We start from the raw sequence: 18,066 nt of genomic DNA, 5'->3' as shown, positions 1-18,066 counted from the left end.
GCATTTGATGAGAAGCATAGACGACGGCCATATGCTATCAAAGATGGAAATTGGGTACTCGTTTATGATAGTATCTTGGAAAAGCAATACTCTGCTATGCGGAAGATGGTCAAGTGGTGGTTTGGACCATATGTTGAAATTCATGTTTACGACAATGCAGCATATAAGTTATGTGAGCTCGATGGCACTGAGCTTAGAGTGCCTATTGCGGGGGAAAGGATCAAACTGTTCAAGAAACGGGAAGGTGAGTCTAATTTTGAGGATCAAATCTTAGCTCGATAGCCAAGGGATGATGTTCATATGTATGCATTGAAAGGTGTGTCTGATGAATCTTTTGATGATGTAAATTAAATGGAAAGATGACTCGCACATGCCAGAGGATGTGCATGTTCATAGGGGGTTGTTGTGCTGCTCCGCTTCCATGATGGAAAAAGAGCAGAGGAATGCAAGTTAAGATTCTTTGAATTCTATATGTATATTTGGCAGTGGCCAAGGATTGATAATAGGAAAGGTTTATTGGGTAGTCCATATGTATATTGGACACTAGCCAAGGCTTGATAATAGGCAAGGCTTGATTCTAAATGTATGCCAGATGCGGTTTTAAGGGGTCATAATGTGTGTGTTTTATGCTAAAAGTGGATATGTTTGAGGCAACTAAAAATAAAATCTTATGGATTAAAATTGTAGTTCTCAAGGTGCTCTACAGGGTTGTCTTTACGGCTCATCAATTGGAGCTACGATGAAGAAGTTACACCAGTTTGAAGTTGGGATGGATTGGAGATCTGTACCAGATTGGGCAACTATAGATGAGGGATCATGAATGAATTGAATGCATGGGCCTAAAGTGCTTATGTTTTGGAGAAGATCGGTCTTTTTACATTGACAATTGGAGCTCTGGTTGCCAAGATATTAGTAGTTTAAACCTCCTCGGGGGCCAGTTCCGTAGCAGTTTGGTCGCCTCGGTGAGTGAGCCAACTGGGAGTTTTTGGCTTTCAACGAGATTCTAGAATGTGGTGCACATAATAGGGAAATAAGCAGTCAAGGATCATCTTGATTAGAATTTCATCTCATACAATATATTAAAAGCGGGGTATACTACCAACACCACTACGATAGTCAATATGTATGGCTAATGTGGTGATTGGCAGATCTTGGATAGCAATAATGGAGCTCGGAGACAATTCTTTAGCAAATATTTATGCCAGGGGTGATGCACTTTGAAGAACGTTTATTGTAAGATATGCCAGACCAAGTTGTGGCAAAGAACCACTGTTGCTTTTTGAAGGGAAGGTCTTTCGCCGAATGCAATCACTTATACCTGCATCTTGAAGGCCGAGTATGATGTTGATCTAGCAAGGCAAATCCTTGGGCAACATGTGAACCAAGTGGGAGCACTAAGGCCTCCCAAATTAAATTCAAAGGAGGGCCACCCAAGAGAAAAGGGCCGTTGCCTGCCCATGGGATGGCCTCCCAAGGCCAAAGTTAATGGCCACTCAAAGGGGTCAATTAATAATTGTTAGGTTAAGGTGGATGGGTTAGTGTGCCATTCATGGCATAAGCATTATTAGAGTAGATTTAGCTTAGGTCTTGATATTGGGCACAGAGTACAATAGAATATAGTTCGAAAAATGATAGACTTACTTTTATACAGCATCATGTGCCTTTATATAGACATATACAAAGAGACAACCTTTTGACACATGGGTATAAAATGTGGCTTCCTATGCACAAATAAGATGTGGTTGTGCTTTACACAAGGGTTGTAAGAGGTTCTTCACATGGGTTATTTATTGACACATGAGGTGGAAGGTGTTGTTCACACAAGAGATGCACCAAAAGCCCGCATCCCAACAATCCTCCCCTATGTGGGTTTTGGTTGCATATCACTCACACAAGATTATCCTCGTCTCAAAACACACTAGGATGAGGCACAAAACACAAGCCTCCCCTTGAACACAAATCTTCCTCCCCTAAACACAAAGGATGTAGGCACACAAAATATCAGGATGTAGGTACACACACAAGACTTCCTTGGCACAAATAGAGAGTAAGGTACAATTGAGATAATTCTCACATCATATTTTGTTTTTTCTTTGTTGGAGGATTTTCTCCCCTGCACAAATCTGCAAAATGTGTTGTATTTTGTTGTTGGTATTCTTGCCATAGATTGTTGTTGTAGTAGCAATATGTTGATGATGTTGTTGTCAATGTTTTGATCCAATGCCGAATGTGAAAATGCAAAGGAAGATAAATGCACATCTATGTACAATAGAGGGAAAAACCACGTGGGAAAAAACCCTCAAATTATGTATGCTTGAAATAATTTTGAATATGTTGGAGAATGTCCCCCTTCATCTTCATTTCGTGAGCTTCGTCGTGTGTCGACGTTTTCTTCATCCTTTCTCATGTTGATGTTGATCTTCTTCATTCGTGTTGTTGGTCCGTGGAATTTGTCGATTCCCCTTTCTCCCATGATGGTGCACTCTCGTCTTCAGTGAGAGGAAGGTCTTACCCAGGTGATTGGGCAGTGTCTAATCCTCCTGTTAGACATACACTGATTGCCAAAGGAGATTACAATCATTGTTTTTCAAGTGTAAAGTTACTCTTGACGGATGTGAAGTACCTCTTCACAAATGATGGAGACATCAAAAGATAAATTGTTTTTTATATTTGCAATATTTGAAAAACTTTATGAAGCCTTAGATATGAAGTCCAAATTGATCTTGATGCTTTTGATATGCGAGGGCGGTTAACAAGGGTAGATGCTCCAAAACAAACTTTGAAGACATGTGTTGACTTTCAGCTTATGCAAGAACAAAAAAATAAATAAATGCAAAACTTGGCCAAGCCGTGGGACAATTTCTAGGCTCGGACGAGAGTATTAAAGCTCCAAGCAGTTTTGAAGCTAGGTGGTAATGGGTCTTACAAATAAAATAATTCTTAATGCTAAAAAATAAATGTTGAATAATTTCATAATAACTAATATCTAATTCTCCTAAATGATTTTCTCATGTTAAACTGATCATTTAATATGGGGAAGTACCAGGGGAGAAAAAGCTAGAATATTGGTTAAGCTGGCAGATTGCAGCCATAGTAAGGATCCAAAGGAGGGAAAATAGGGATCCAAAGAGGGGCCATCTGCAAAAGTGCAATGTGCATCAATGGGCTTCAAAGACCCTAAGGTCTAGCCCATTAAGACTTCCAAAATGCTAAGGTTCCAAAATTCAATAAAAAGTTCACTGTTCAAACCTTAGGGAAATTGGATGCCTTTGGAAGACCTAAAAGTCTTTGCAAATCCCTAGATGGGAAGGGGTGAGCCCTTTTAGTAGGGGATGAGAGACAAACACACACACACACACACACACACACACACAGGCTCCCTTTACACAAAGGCAATAGGGGACACATGTCAGCTCCCTAGCCCAGTTGCCCCCCAAGGTGCATTCAAATCCTATTGGATGGTTGTTAACTGAGTCAACGTCAGTTAACAGAAGCTGCTAAAGACCGAAGACGTACGGATGCGAATTGAGGATGAATATGAAGAAGCAATAAAAATTGGAATTACACATTTTCCCAAAATGGTAACGTATTGTAAATTTTCAATTTATTTCAAGCCATTGTAATATTTTAATGTGTTACGGGCTCAAAGGGAGTTCTAAGTTGTAAAGAACAGGTCAGCTACTATGCCTAGGTTGCAGATACAGTAAGTGGTGGAGCTCTAAAGGCCTTGGAGGCTCGGACATTGCATATTTTTAACATAGGTATATAAGGCAGTGTGTAAAAGAAATTAGGGTTCTCAAGCTCATTTGTTGAGAGCACTCTTTGGTGAGATCTCTTGAGGTGTGTGGCTATGGAGTCCTTGAGCTTCTCCTTGCTCATGAGACTTGATTAACACTAATCAATGATTCATTCTCTCTCATTATGTCTCTCTCTTACTTCTTATGATTGCCTATGATGCTTAGATTAACTAGATCTTAATTAACTAGTGGTTAATCCATCTCTAATCTTGTGTGATTGCCCTCTTTTGCTTGTGTGTGCATGTAAGTTTGATTAGAGTGTGGTGCTCGATAGATCTATGTGTGTGTGCTTGCGATTAGTGTGTTGCATGATAGGATTAGTGTTGTGTGCGTTTTGCAATCGTAGTGTGTGTGATTGGGTTGATTGGAGGTGAAGAGAAGTGGATATGGAGATTGCTCTTCATTGTGGCTTAGGTCCTCCATAGGCCGAAAAGCTCACCTCGTAGAGTTAACCATTCATGTTGCCACGATTAGCTCACTAACCGTGTGAGTGTTTCCATGCCCTAGCCGGGTAGCTCATCCCTCCGGATTGATAATTTTGTTGGTCATTGGAGCTATTGCAACGATGGGACCCCCAACATTTGGCGCTGTTGTCAGGGACGATGGCCTATGCTAGTGTAATTGTGGCATAATCGAATGCGTTCCCTCACTAATTTCACTTGTATGTTTATGTTTTTGTGGATTTTGGATGTGTGTGCATGAAGCATTGTGTTCATAATTCCCTAATGTGTAACCGTATCTTGCCAAATGTGTGTTTATACACTCTAATTTCTCACTAACCCCTTGCTAATTTGACTAATTTTTGCTATTTTACTAATTTGCTATGAAGGATTGGAGCATTCGACCATTCAATTGATCTTCAACAGAAAGGTAATCAAGGTGGTATTCTCAATCTCCCTAGAATTTAGATATGTGTAGAGTTGTGTAGAGATCCCACCATGATGATGTAATGTAATGCTATGTTATATTGATGCAATGTAATGTAATACAATGTGGATTGAAAATTTTGTGATTTTTCATTTTCACGCATCGTAATACCGAAATTTCAAGAATTGGTCGCACATGATTTGACAAGTTTCAATTGATAATTGGTGATTGTAGGTTGCTAATTGGGTGTCTAATTGAGTTAATTGCATGCTTGGATGGTCAATTGCAAGTGTGTGTGCAATAAAATCAAGTGTGTGTGCATTATAATTGAGTGTGTGTATGCCTAATTTTAGGTGTGTGTGCACTATTTTGCCCAAGTTTGAGCACCTAGAAATCAATGTGTGCGTTATGATTTTTCAATTCTAATGATTGATGTGTGTTGTGCTCATGTCCAACTAATGATTTGTGAAATCACATTGCAAATCCAACAAGTTTAACATTTTTGTGTGCGCACCTAAACATTGGTAAAAACTGTCAATCTTTTAGTGTGTGTGTGCCTAAAAAAGTGTTTAATTTGCACGATTGATTTGAATTTTGATGCAAATTGGATGTGTGTAATGATTAAATGCTGCATTTTTGTTCTCAAAACAGTGATTTACACACTCCAATGCGTCAAATTTTGACATAATTTTGTCGGTAATTTTGCCGGTTTAATTGCCTAGTCTTGATTTTATTGATAAAATTGTTGGCAATTAAATTGATGTTATTTGTGCAATTTTATTTGGCTTCACTATTCCTCAATGTGTGGAGAATTTGTAGAATTTTTTTGGGTATTTTTTGGCTAATTTTTGTAATTTTTTGGATTTTCGAGTGATTTTACGCGTTTCTGCTAATTTTCGACCTAAATTCGGCTTTTTTTCGGTTCGAGCATGCCTTTCGGGGCATGGACTTTCCTCGGCGGATAGAGCTTTATGTCTCTTGGGTTAGTTTCCTAGGATGCTAAAATAATCTTCTTCTTCTTTCTTCTTCCGCTTCCGTCGCCGTTCTTGTGCTTCGTGACGTGTGAACCCACCCTTACACGCACAACACACAAGCTACAAGAAGACATTATAAATGTTTGAAAAAAAAAGGGAACTACTTGTCTTCTTTCTTTCTTTCCTCAACGGCTGCGGAGCCTTTTGTCTTTTTGCCTTTTTTTTGTGTCAGTGACTCTCGTATTGATTCATTTCATTTTGTTTCAATTTAATTTTCATTTCATTTCATTTCGTTTTCTTTCCCTTTAAATTTCATTTCAATTTCATTTTCTTTTTTTTCTCACTTCATTTCATTAATTTGTATATTTTCCCAAAAATAACCATTAAAAATCATAAAAACAATATTTTTTTGAAAAACCCAATAAAAAATCAAAAAAAGAGTTAGAAAATTATAAAAAATAGAAAACTCATTAAAAAAAGAGTTTAAAAAATTAAAAAATTTTCACAAAAATTTTAAAAACACATAGAAAATCATAAAAGATTCAAAATTTTCACAAAAACTTCACAAAAACCATTAAAAAACTTAAAAAGGTCAAAGAAAATTCACAAAAAAGTTCAAAAGTGTTCGAAAAAAAATATCATAAAACCTTCAAATAAATCACAAAAAATTCTAAAATTCACCAAAAAAAAAGGAAAAATTTTTAGAAATAAAAATCCGTAAAATTCAAAACTTTTCCAAAAAAAGCATAAAAAATCATAAAAAGACTAAAAATTTTAGAAATTTCAAAATTTCACAACTAATTAGAAAAAATAAAAAGAGAGTGGTCGTAAGCGCAGAAAGTGCCAGAAATAGTCAGAAAGAGGTTAAAAAAAGCCAAAACGAGCACGAAAAAAGACCCAGAATAGCAAAAGCAAAGGTGGAAAGTGTATCGCACATCGAGCAAACACAACAAACCGAGAACACCATGCAAAGCGGATCAGATCAGCCAAAAAAGCAAGCAAAATGACCAATTCGAAGCAGTAGAGCGTCAAATAAATTTCAAAAATTCTGCATGAGAGAACCGAGCAGGTGTAAGTGTGGCGTTGAGAATTAGTTTCCAATCGAATGAACAGGGCCACAACTCACATGTGATTGCAGATTAGGTTGTTCAAGGCCCAAGTTTTTCATCATTTCAAAATTAATTTTGACACAGTCGAGCTAGAGTTAACTCTTGTGAGATTGAAGAGCAGTCAACTGCAAAAGTGCTTTTCCACAAGCAGTTTTATCAAAACTAAGCAGGAGAAATTCTGCTAATCAACACCAAATTCTGCTAATCGACAGTTTTTACAAACCAGCCAACATGGACTCAAATCGAGCCGATAGTTCAAGTACAACAGAGCAAGCCAATAGTAGTGGTAGCACAAGTGCAACTGCAACCGATCAGATTTTACAGCTATATGGCTACAATGGGGATAATTTTTTGTACACAGATACAGAAGGTCATAGGTATCTTATGAGCAGCAAAAGCAGCATAGATGCCAAGATCCTATTGATCGGAGTAAAGCCAGATTCAGAGAACTCCCAGATGTTCACTGACTTTACTGGAGCCAGGTATTGCAAGCTCAAAGATAAGGTGCAGATAGAAGTTCAAAAAGTCAACCCAAGTGTTTATCCAAAAATCTGCACAAATCCACCAAGCATCCATTTAGTGCATATGCAATCAGGGTCATCGTAAATGGATTACAGTGGTCAGATCTATAGCCGAGAGCCAGTAATGGAATCGAAGAGATCAGCCAATAGAAGCTAGTCTAATTGGAGAACCAAACCAAAGACGGTACAAAGGTCAAGATGAAGAAATCTACAGCTTGATGCTCAGTGTTTTAAAAGAAGATGCCAACAATTTGGCAAGCATAGAAGCAGAAGCTTCTCAGCAAGAGCTTGACATGACAGAACCAATTGAAATACCACCAGTCATGGCGTATTGCTCAGATTGTGGACAAAAAGGTTGACATTTTTCTAAAGATTGTCCAAGAAATCCAGACAACAGGGACACATCAACTGCCAAGCAAGGTACAAAGAAAATTGGAAATGCGAATCTCGATGTAAGTGTATCTAGCTCGTCACTTTTAATGCAATCAGATGGTTCTGCATTACCGTTAGAAGCACCATGTTAACAACACTGCAAGTTCAAAATCAGCATAAAGATACACAGGCAACTAAAAAGCTTAAAATTGATTCTTTGAACAACAAATTCTTGCATGAATTTAGTAAAGGTGTCGAGATATCACCAAAGGTTGAAAAGACTGTTAGGTTTGCAAATGATTTTGCATCCACTGGCACAAGTGTGCAATCATTCATGAGTCTAACTGTCACATCAAACAAAATGATGTTAGCTTTGTATGGTACACATAATTCATATGCACACTATGTAGACCAAAAAGGAAAACTGTACAAAAAGGATCAACCAGTGTTTGAACAGCCCACATACCAGCTCATAGAAGTGCGTCCAGTGATAGATCAGAAAGCATGGTTCATTTCAGAGGAAAGAATTTACTATAGCCCATCCTCTCTAGAGATGAAGGATATTACCCGAGTGGACCCATGAATCTATTCAGAGCCAAACTCTCCTCCATCAGAAATCAAGCTTCGAAATTGTGATCAAACGAGCATATACTTTGACCAAAACAGTCGTAGATATAGATGAGAGTCTAGCATCTATGATTTATTGGGTCCTAAAACCACAGAAGCTCAAATCATAGAAGAGCCATGGGATAGACAATATCAAGGCAAAGATAATGCTATTTACAACTTGACTTGGGGAATAATTTGTCATGTTTCAAGGAGATACATAGGAAACTATGCAGAAGGTTTACATATGCCAAATGTCAACAATGCTACCTAAAGTGTACCTTCACAATCCCAAAAGGTGAGACTAAACCAGATCCAAACGATTTTGAACTCTTACAATGAAGAGGCTATAGTGATCACCCTAGGAAGGGGGGATCTGTAAATCCATCAAGCTCAGCTTATATACCAGGAAATGCTACACCAATTAGAAGCCCTAGAGCATCTAGCCAACAGACCCCTTCAAAGAAAAAACCATTGAAAGATCATGTTTTTGTTGGAAGTTTCCAATTGACCCATATTCCATCAGAGTCTGCAGACAAATGCTTCTATGAAGATCATCAGGGACGAAAGTTTCAGCTGATCTCCACAAGTCAAATTTAAAAGCCGACAAAGCCCATAGTGTTCAAACAGTTACATGTGACCAAGCTCACATATGCATATCAAGATGCACATGGTAACGAATATCAGCTAGGTCATGACCTTGTACAAACCCTATGGATGGTAAGACTGAAGCCAAAGACTATCTGAAGATGATGCAAAGCCTCAAGCTACTAGAACAGGTGATAGAAAAGTCAAAGTCAATGGGAGCTAAAGTTCAGAAAACTGCACAAAGGTCACCACCAAAATCTCCTCCGAAGAGATAGATTCTACCAAAAAGTACAATGGATCTTCTAAGGTCAAAGGTTACTCAAATGCAGGAGGACAATGCTCAACAATTGCAAAAAAGTGCAATATTACAACCAATGGAGTCACCATCGATTGAAGCAGGTGGTCATAGAAAATAAAATGCAGATAAAGCTCAACTAAAGGACACTGCCACAGCAAAAGCAGTCAATTCAGACACTACCACAGCAAAAGCAGTCAATTCAGACACAGATCCTGAGAAGATCAAGTGCAACATTGTTGGTGAAAACGAAGAAAAGTTGTCAAGAGAAGTAAAGCTAGATTTTTAGTTAGACAAGAACCTCATGTCTTTTTGCACTTGGAAAAGATGTGGCCAACCACAACTAGAAGATGCTCTTGAATTTGTGAGCATATCAGGAAACAAACGAGCAGAATGCTGGGAAATCATCTCCACCACCATTGAAGTAAGTTCACAGATCATAATAGCTCAATTTCATGTGATCGCAGCAAAAGATATGCCAGACGACGTCATAATGGAAATTCCAATGGCCCAGAAGATGTTATAGATACAGAATTCAAACAGGATGCAGTCTTCAGAGACAACAAAGAATGAAGACCAAGACTGGTCACCCGCGGACAACAACACAAAGTCCTCAAGCACAGTTAGAATGGAGAATGATATCAAAGCAGATCTTATGGAAGATGATTCATCTCCATCGGACAAAAATTCAGAAGAGCTTAAAGCAAATCAGGCAATAAGAAGTGCAGATCAAACAGAACAAAGAGCAACCACAATAGCTATTGATCAGAGAAATGCCACCAAAGCTAGAAGTTAAGAAGAACGGGGTTGCAGACAACCAAGAAGAAATACGAAGCCCAAAGATCAATCAAACAGTGCCAGTCCAATCAGTAGACAAAGGTAAAGCTAAAGTGAACCTTGGCATCGACTAGCAAAGAAGTTGTGACAACATATGCCTCTACATAAAAGAACCCTCATGGATTAGCTTCTTCAAGCAAGTCAATCTTTCAAAACTTCTAGTCAATTGCTAAACCAACTAAAACCTTTAAGGAGACACCCAAAAAAGCAAAGGTATATCAGCCCAAATACTCAAGAAAGCAAAGGAAATTCAAGCAAGTGTTGGTTCCAAGCAATTTAGTCAAAGTCAATGATCCGGTTTGGATTAAAGACAAGAAATCAACACAGAAAGACAAACACATGGGATGGATGGCATCACAATGAATCTTAAAAGAACAGGAGTACTATGAAGGTAACAGATACATATGGGTACCAAAACCGAAGGTAAGAGCATATGCAGTAACTTCAAGTCCCTCCCAAGAAAGAAGTCCCACAAGGTATCAACCTCGAAAATGTCCTAGAATACCTAAGCAACAGGTATACGACAAAGTAACATCGAAAGATGCTAAAGTCAACCACAACTCTCAAGAGGATACAGAAAAAAGATGGATCTCAAAGAATGTTCCTCTTGGACAAGGATTCTACACAGGCTATACAAAGATTTGGCTACCAATCAACCACAAGCCAACTGCAACTACACCAACCTGCATGAAGATCTCAAGAAATCAACAAGACCTAGAGTGAAGAAAAGTCAACAATGGAGATACAAAGGTCATCAAGAGATTTGGATTCCTAAGTCTTCCAATTCTCCTAGTCAAAAGTCAAATGTCAACGATCAACAGAGGCCTACAACAACATCAAAGACTCCTATCAACAGGCCTATTTGGAAAATCAAACAGATAATGGATTCTTCACAGTCAAAGAAGAACGACCCAACCAACGCAAATGTAGATTCAAAGATGATAAAACAAGTATGGCAAAAGAAACCTTCAATGCCAACTTGGTCCTTCACTAATCCTCTTTTTGAGGATTCAAGCTTACTTTTACATGAAGAAATGTTTGTAGTAAGCTCAAGAACATAAAAAGTCAAGTCGCCAGGGTGCAAAAACACTCTTTGGCATAGTGAGAGTCGAGCTGCTAAGCCATGAAATGAGCAAAGCATTAGTCCCAAAGCTTCAAGTCATATAAAACTCTGTGCTAAGAGTCGTAGTTATTAGGCTTACGCTCAAGCTAGAAGAATTGAGCATATCTATGTCATTCGCTCATGCTGGATGAAATGAGCATACTAAGTCGAAGTCTATTAACTTACAATTGGTGGAGTGTTGTAAAGTCCAACACTCACGCACAGTGCACAGTAAGATGAGAGCACATATCCTCATCAAACAAAAACCATTCTTAAAGGGGTGCTAGCTTGCAAAGTCATGTCATATGCTTTTATAGCTACACCATCTTTCTGAAAAACCCCTCAAAATCTTTCTTGCACAGCATATTGTTTTCCATGCATTTTTGTGTATGCATAAATAGGATGTCCCATCATTGGGCATATGCATTAGACACTCTTTTTTCTTCCAACTATGCACCTTGAGTGGACTACAACTGGTAACAACCAATGTCATGCTAACCAACAAAGCCATGCAGTGGGGTCACTACTGGGCAAATAGGATGCTTGGGGATTGCCCAACACTCCCTATCGCTTGATGTTGACCTAGGTGCTAAATCCATTACAGGTGACGTCAAAAGACCTTGGGACATAATAACCAACAACAGAAAGGAAAAATTCAGTTGAGTTACTACTGGGCGAATTGAACGCTTGGGGATTTTCCAAGGCCCCCTATTGCTTGGTGCTGACCTTGTGTAACCGACGAAGAAGACCATGGTGATGTGATTACAAAAACACAGTTGAGTCACTACTGTGCGAATATAAAGCTTGGGGACTGCCCAACGTTCCCTATCGCTTGGTGTTGACCTTGCTCTTAAAGTCATTACATACGACAATTGAGTCAATATGGGGCAAATAGGACGTTTGGGGACTACCCAACGTTCCCTATCGTTTGGTACTGACCTTGGGGTTAAAATCATTACATGTGACGATGAAGTCAACATCGAGCAAATAACAGGCTTGGTGATTGCCCAACGGTCCCCATCGCTTGGTGTTGACCTTGGCAAATTGACGTCGGCCCAGTACACTTCCACGGATATCACATTTTTTAATTCCATATCTATCAGTGAATAATCCCTTCAGTACTTTATTAATATTTCTGATGCTAATAAGTACTCCAATAATGCGCGTATCCCAGTGGCACTTTTTTTCCCACTGGGTTTTTTCCCTTTGGTCATCCAAGTATAGACCCTAATTTAGGATCTCATCATTCTACTTTCCTTCTACATACTTCTCATAAATAAACATCAGTCTCATCATTATGCTATTACAATGGACAAATGCAACATTATCTCTCACGTCATACATCTTTGGACCAATAAAGACAATCAACCCATCAACAACCAATCAAATACCTTCCACAGCCTCCACAGACACTTTTCAACAGTGCCCAAGGATGGCCACTAAAATAGGAAGGGGAGAATGTTAACTGAGTCAACGTCAGTTAACAGAAGCTGCTAAAGACCGAAGACGTATGGATGCAAATTGAGGATAAATACGAAGAAGCAGTAAAGATTGTAATTACACATTTTTTATGTTTTCCCAAAATGGTCATGTATTGTAAATTTCCAATTTATTTCAAGCCATTGTAATATTTTATTGTGTTACGGGCTCAATGGGAGTTCCAAGTTGTAAAGAACAGGTCAATTATTGTGCCTAGGCTGTAGATACAGTAAGTGGTGGAGCCCTAAAGGCCCTGGGCACCCAGACATTGCATATTTTTAACCTAGGTATATAAGGCAGTGTGTAAAAGAAATTAAGGTTCTCAAGCTCATTTGTTGAGAGCACTCTTTGGTGAGAGCTCTTGAGGTGTGTGGCTATGGAGTCCTTGAGCTTCTCCTTGATCATGAGACTTGATTAACAATAATCAATAATTCATTCTCTCTCATTATGTCTCTCACTTACTTCTTATGATTGCCTGTGATGCTTAGATTAACTAGATCTTAACTAATTAGTGGTTAATCCCTCTCTAATCTTGTGTGATTGCCCTCTTTTGCTTGTGTGTGCATGTAGGTTTGATTGGAGTGTGGTGCTTGATAGATCTATGTGTGTGTGCTTGCAATTAGTATGTTTCATGATAGGATTAGTGTTGTGTGCATCTTGCAATTGTAGTGTGTGTGATTGGGTTGATTGGAGGTGAAGAGAAGTGGATATGGAGATTGCCCTTCATTGCGGCTTAGCTCCTCCATTGGCCGAGAAGCTCACCTCGTAGAGTTAACTATTCGTGTTGCCAGGATCAGCTCACTAACCGTGTGAGTGTTTCCATGCCCTACCCGGGTAGATCATCCCTCCGGATTGATAATTTTGTTGGTCATTGGAGCTATTGCAATGATGGGACCCCCAACAATGGCCATAGAGGCGGACCAATGAGAATTATGCTACAGTATATTTACTTTAATTCATTTTAAAACACTTGATAAAAGAACCAATAGGAATTAATCTCTCTAGAAGACTATTGGACAGTCTCCCAAGGGGTCCAATGAGCAGTTAACAGCCCAATGGCTTGCCTGATTCCTATTGGCCAGAAGACAAAGGGGTCCAATGAGAGTTTAATTGCATTAATAAAATACCTTAAGCTCTCACAAAAGGGGAAAGGGAGACACGTGTCAAAAGGCTATCACTTATGTTTCTCAATTATCATTGGCTAAGCTTTGGAGGGTCCAATGGGGTGCCAGCATGAGTAAAATTCAAGAGGAGTCGACCAAGAGAGAGAGGGGGGGCTGATTTTGGCAAGGCATTATCACACACACACTCAAACAATCTCATGTGTGAAGCAAAGAAGACTCTCTCTCCTTCTCAAGCTTTAATGTAAAGCTCATCACCTACTGAAAGCTTGTGAGAAGACGGGCCTACACCAACAATTCTTGGCTTTGTGATGCAAATCCAACCAAGAGCCAAGCTCCAATGCATGCTCATCTCCTCTATCATGCTAATTACTAAGCTATGCTAAGCTATTATGAGTGATTATGTGAGGAGATATAGTTCTTTCTCGTAAGAATACTCCTTCTTCCTCTCAATCCACTCTCATACCCATCTAGCTCTCGCTATCTTCGAAGGTGTGTGAGGTCTTGGGTCTGAGACCTTGAGGGAATTGATGTTGTGTTTTATAAGTGTGTGGATGGTGCTTGAAGCTTCCATCTTCATTGCACCAGCAAGTTATTGAAGGAACACAAATTATTGTATTTTAAAATGTCTCCTTTGATGGGGGAAACCTATAATACAAAGACTTTTGGAGGGGAGACCGGCTCCATGTAAATCCGGTCCTCAACTGTTGTCAATAGCTTAATTTCTCTCTCTTTTGAAGTATTGTTCATGCCTATCTAACTAGGTGGTATGATTTTGGTCTCTCTCTCCATCCAAGCACTCTTGCTATGCTCATTAGGAATCTATTCTAATGAAATGCTCACTATGTTTATGCTATTTTTCGCTACACACAAGTTACTAGGCCATTAAATGTTACATTGGTATCAAAGCACAAGGTTTCCCTTTTATTGCTCAAGAAGGGAGGTCCTCAAGCTAGCTATAAATGGTTGGTATTATTAATTGCAATTAAGTAAGTAGAATAGGGATTTTTCAGCCTTGCAATGTGTCTGCTTTTTCGTGCACATAATGGGGCATCACCGTCGATAGCTACGGTCTTAATAGTGGAGTCCTACGGGTCTTGCCTACAGTCTGCCTTTTCGTGCAAATAACAGGGCATCATCGTCGAGAGCTATGGTCTTAATAGTGGAGTCCTACGGGGCTTGCCTACGAATTAACCACTATTGAGCTATTAGAAGCTTGACAGGAGCCGGTACTGTTTGGTGTTGAAAGACCCTCTCTTCTATTCCTTGAAATTAATGATATTTGGGTACAGGATCTTGATTGCTTTTCTAAAGGGGTTAAGAGAAGCAACAACTAGCGCTTGAACTGCCAAAGTAAACCTAAAAATATTACACCTAAAAATTGTTAGAATGGCTGACAATAGTAAAGCGAGTGAAATTAATGTTGATAGCTTTGATTTTGCTAATGAGCGGGCTACTAATGATGCCCCTATGCTTGTTAACTGCCTTGTTTCTAGGCTTCAACAAGCCATGGGCAATCCATCCCTTCAAAGGGAAGTGCAACGACAGCTTCATGCTCATGGGATTCTCCAAACTCCCCACCATGAAGAGAGAGTACCTAGGAAGCCTCCTTGTGAGACTTCCAAAAGAGGCCTCTCTCCGATTCAGAAAGAAGAAGAGGATCCATACGAAGGGCTCAAAAATTTACTTCTTGATGAAACATCTCCTTCCCAAAGGAGAACTCAAGAGCCCCCACCAAAAGAACAAGAAATAAGTGAGTCTCTTGCCACCTCGGCGGAGATGGCTCCACGAAGACGGCGGGTAAAACGCTCTCCATCACCTCCTAAATGGAGAAGACCATCACACACTTCTCCACACCATAATTCAAAGAGGGATGACAGAAAACAAGAGAAGAAAAAGGCGAGAAAGAGGTCACCCTCTTCTCCATCTTCTTCATCTTATTCTTCTTATGAAGAAAGTGATGGTGCAGACAAGGAGGAACAAGGCAAGAAAAAGGCGAGAAAGAGGTTACCCTCTTCTCCATCTTCCTCAAATTATTCATCTTCTGAAGAAAGCGATGGTGCAACTTTTGAACCACCAAAAAGAAGAGGCCATAGGAAATCCTATGCCACGTGAAAGAGGTAATCCAAGCTCAAGAAGTTCAAAGAGGGAGGAAAGAACATCTCTTTCCTTACCTATGATGGCACCTTTGGTGCTATGGAGAAATTCTTGGCTTTCATCCAACAATTTGATGCGGCGTTTGGAGATGAGGGATTCACAGAGTTCCCTAAGCTACTCCATGTAGCTATGCATTTTCAAAGTCCACCAGGCAATGGTGGTTTACCCTACGGGCAAACGGTGAATCTCCTTAAACATGGAAAGCTTTAAGAGCTTCCATCTAGAATCAGGTTTTGGCTATCGATGCCAAAGACAAAATACTCACCGAATGGCGAATCTTGAAGCTCTCTCCTTATGAATCTATCCACAAATATGTAGACAAGTTTTTGAACTTACATCTCAAGCCACTGTCTTCAAAAAGATGGATTTTGGAGAGCAAAAACAACAATTTTTTGCGGGTCTAACTAAAGATATGGTGGAGTATGTCAACTCCCAAAGGCCACGCACCATATCTCTTGTCATACACCATACCATGGTGGCTTCACGAATCAATTTCCAAACAAGGGCTAAGAGAAATCTTAAGCCCACGGAGAACAAGGACCATAACAATGAGCCTAAGGGGAAGGACAATGCCCAAAAGTCTCCTAAAGGCAACGCCAACAACAACAAAGCTAAGGAGAAGGGAGTTTATAAAGGAAAAAATAAACTCTCTCCTGAAGAGCTTGAGTGTTATCGTAAAGATAACCGCTATTTCAAGTGCGGGGAGCAAGGGCATGCCTATCGTGCTTGCCCCCACAAGAATACAAGAAATGAGCCTCCTAGAGCTACCTTGGTCGAAATCCAAGAAGAGAAAGCTCACCAGAAAGGATCTCCTCTATGTCATGCTTGGGGAAAGGTAAGAGAACATGATGCTTTTATTCTCTTTGACCCTGGTTCTACTCATAATTTCATATCCATAGAGTTGGCCACCAAGCTAGGCATCCAAACCTATGATATGGGAGATGTCCTACCCCGCCGATGGTGCTTTCAAGGGGCAAGAAGCTTCATTCACTCCCTTAATTTGGAAATTGAGGATCCATGTCCAAAGCTATGTGGACAAAGAGGACTTCTTATCTCTCCTCTCAACCACAAGGATGTAATCCTAGGGGCACCATGGTTTGATTGCATGGTTGTCAATGTTAATTTCCCTGAAAGGAAAATCTACTTTAGGTTCAGGGAAAAATATATGTACATACATGCTAAGGAGTTGGGTAACACCATACCCATTGTACATACGCAAGCTTTCAATAAGTCAATAAAGAGCTCTATTTCCATGTACATGATTTTTGTTAAAGATTCTCAAAATGAACCTAATGCTTTAGCAAAAGAAAATATAAATAATCACAAGCAGTTAGAGTTATCCAATTTTCTCAAGGGATTTCAAGATGTTTTTATTGACAACATCCCTGTGAACTACCTCCTAAATGAGGCAATGATGACCATGTAATTTACCTTCTCCCAGGAACTTCACCGCCTAATAAACCTTCTTATAGAGTTTCTCAAGCTCAACAAGAGGAGATTATGGGGCAAGTGCATAAGTTAGTTAAGAAGGGCATGGTTAGGCCTAGCTCATCTCCATTTTGCTCACCCATGTTATTAGTGCAAAAGAAAGACGACACATATTGTATGTGCGTCGACTATAGAGCACTAAATAGGATCACTATCAAGAATAGGTTTCCCGTTCCATGGGTAGAAGACCTATTTGATAAGCTACAAGGATCGACCTACTTTAGTAGAATTGACCTAAAAAGTGGCTACCATCAAATAAGTATGGTTGATCAAGACATTGTAAAGACCATATTTTGCACTAAATTTGGTCTTTACGAATACATTGGCATGCCTTTTGGCTTGACCAATGCACGAGCCACATTTAACCGCTTGATGGAGAATCTATCCAGGCCTCACAGAACCTTTACTAGAGTGTTCTTTGATGATATTATCATCTACTCTAATTCATTAGACGAACACAAGCAACACCTCCCGGTAATATTTCAAGTCTTACAAGAGAATAAACTTTATATTAACCGAAAGAAAAGTGAGTTTTTCTTAGAAGAGATTCAATATTTAGGTCACATTATCTCTCAAGATGGCATCCAAATGGATCCATCAAATCTAGAGGTAATAAAAGGATGGCCTAATCCAAGGAATCTTCATGAACTAAGAAGCTTTATAGGTATGTGTGCATACTGTAGACGCTTCATAGAAAAGTTCTCACAAATCACGGGACCATTACATGACCTAACCAAGAAAAACGCTAGGTAT

This window comes from Adiantum capillus-veneris, chromosome 1, assembly GCF_014529385.1.
Source record: "Adiantum capillus-veneris isolate H3 chromosome 1, ASM1452938v2, whole genome shotgun sequence".
NCBI lineage: Eukaryota > Viridiplantae > Streptophyta > Polypodiopsida > Polypodiales > Pteridaceae > Adiantum > Adiantum capillus-veneris.
This window is presented reverse-complemented; position numbering follows the sequence as displayed.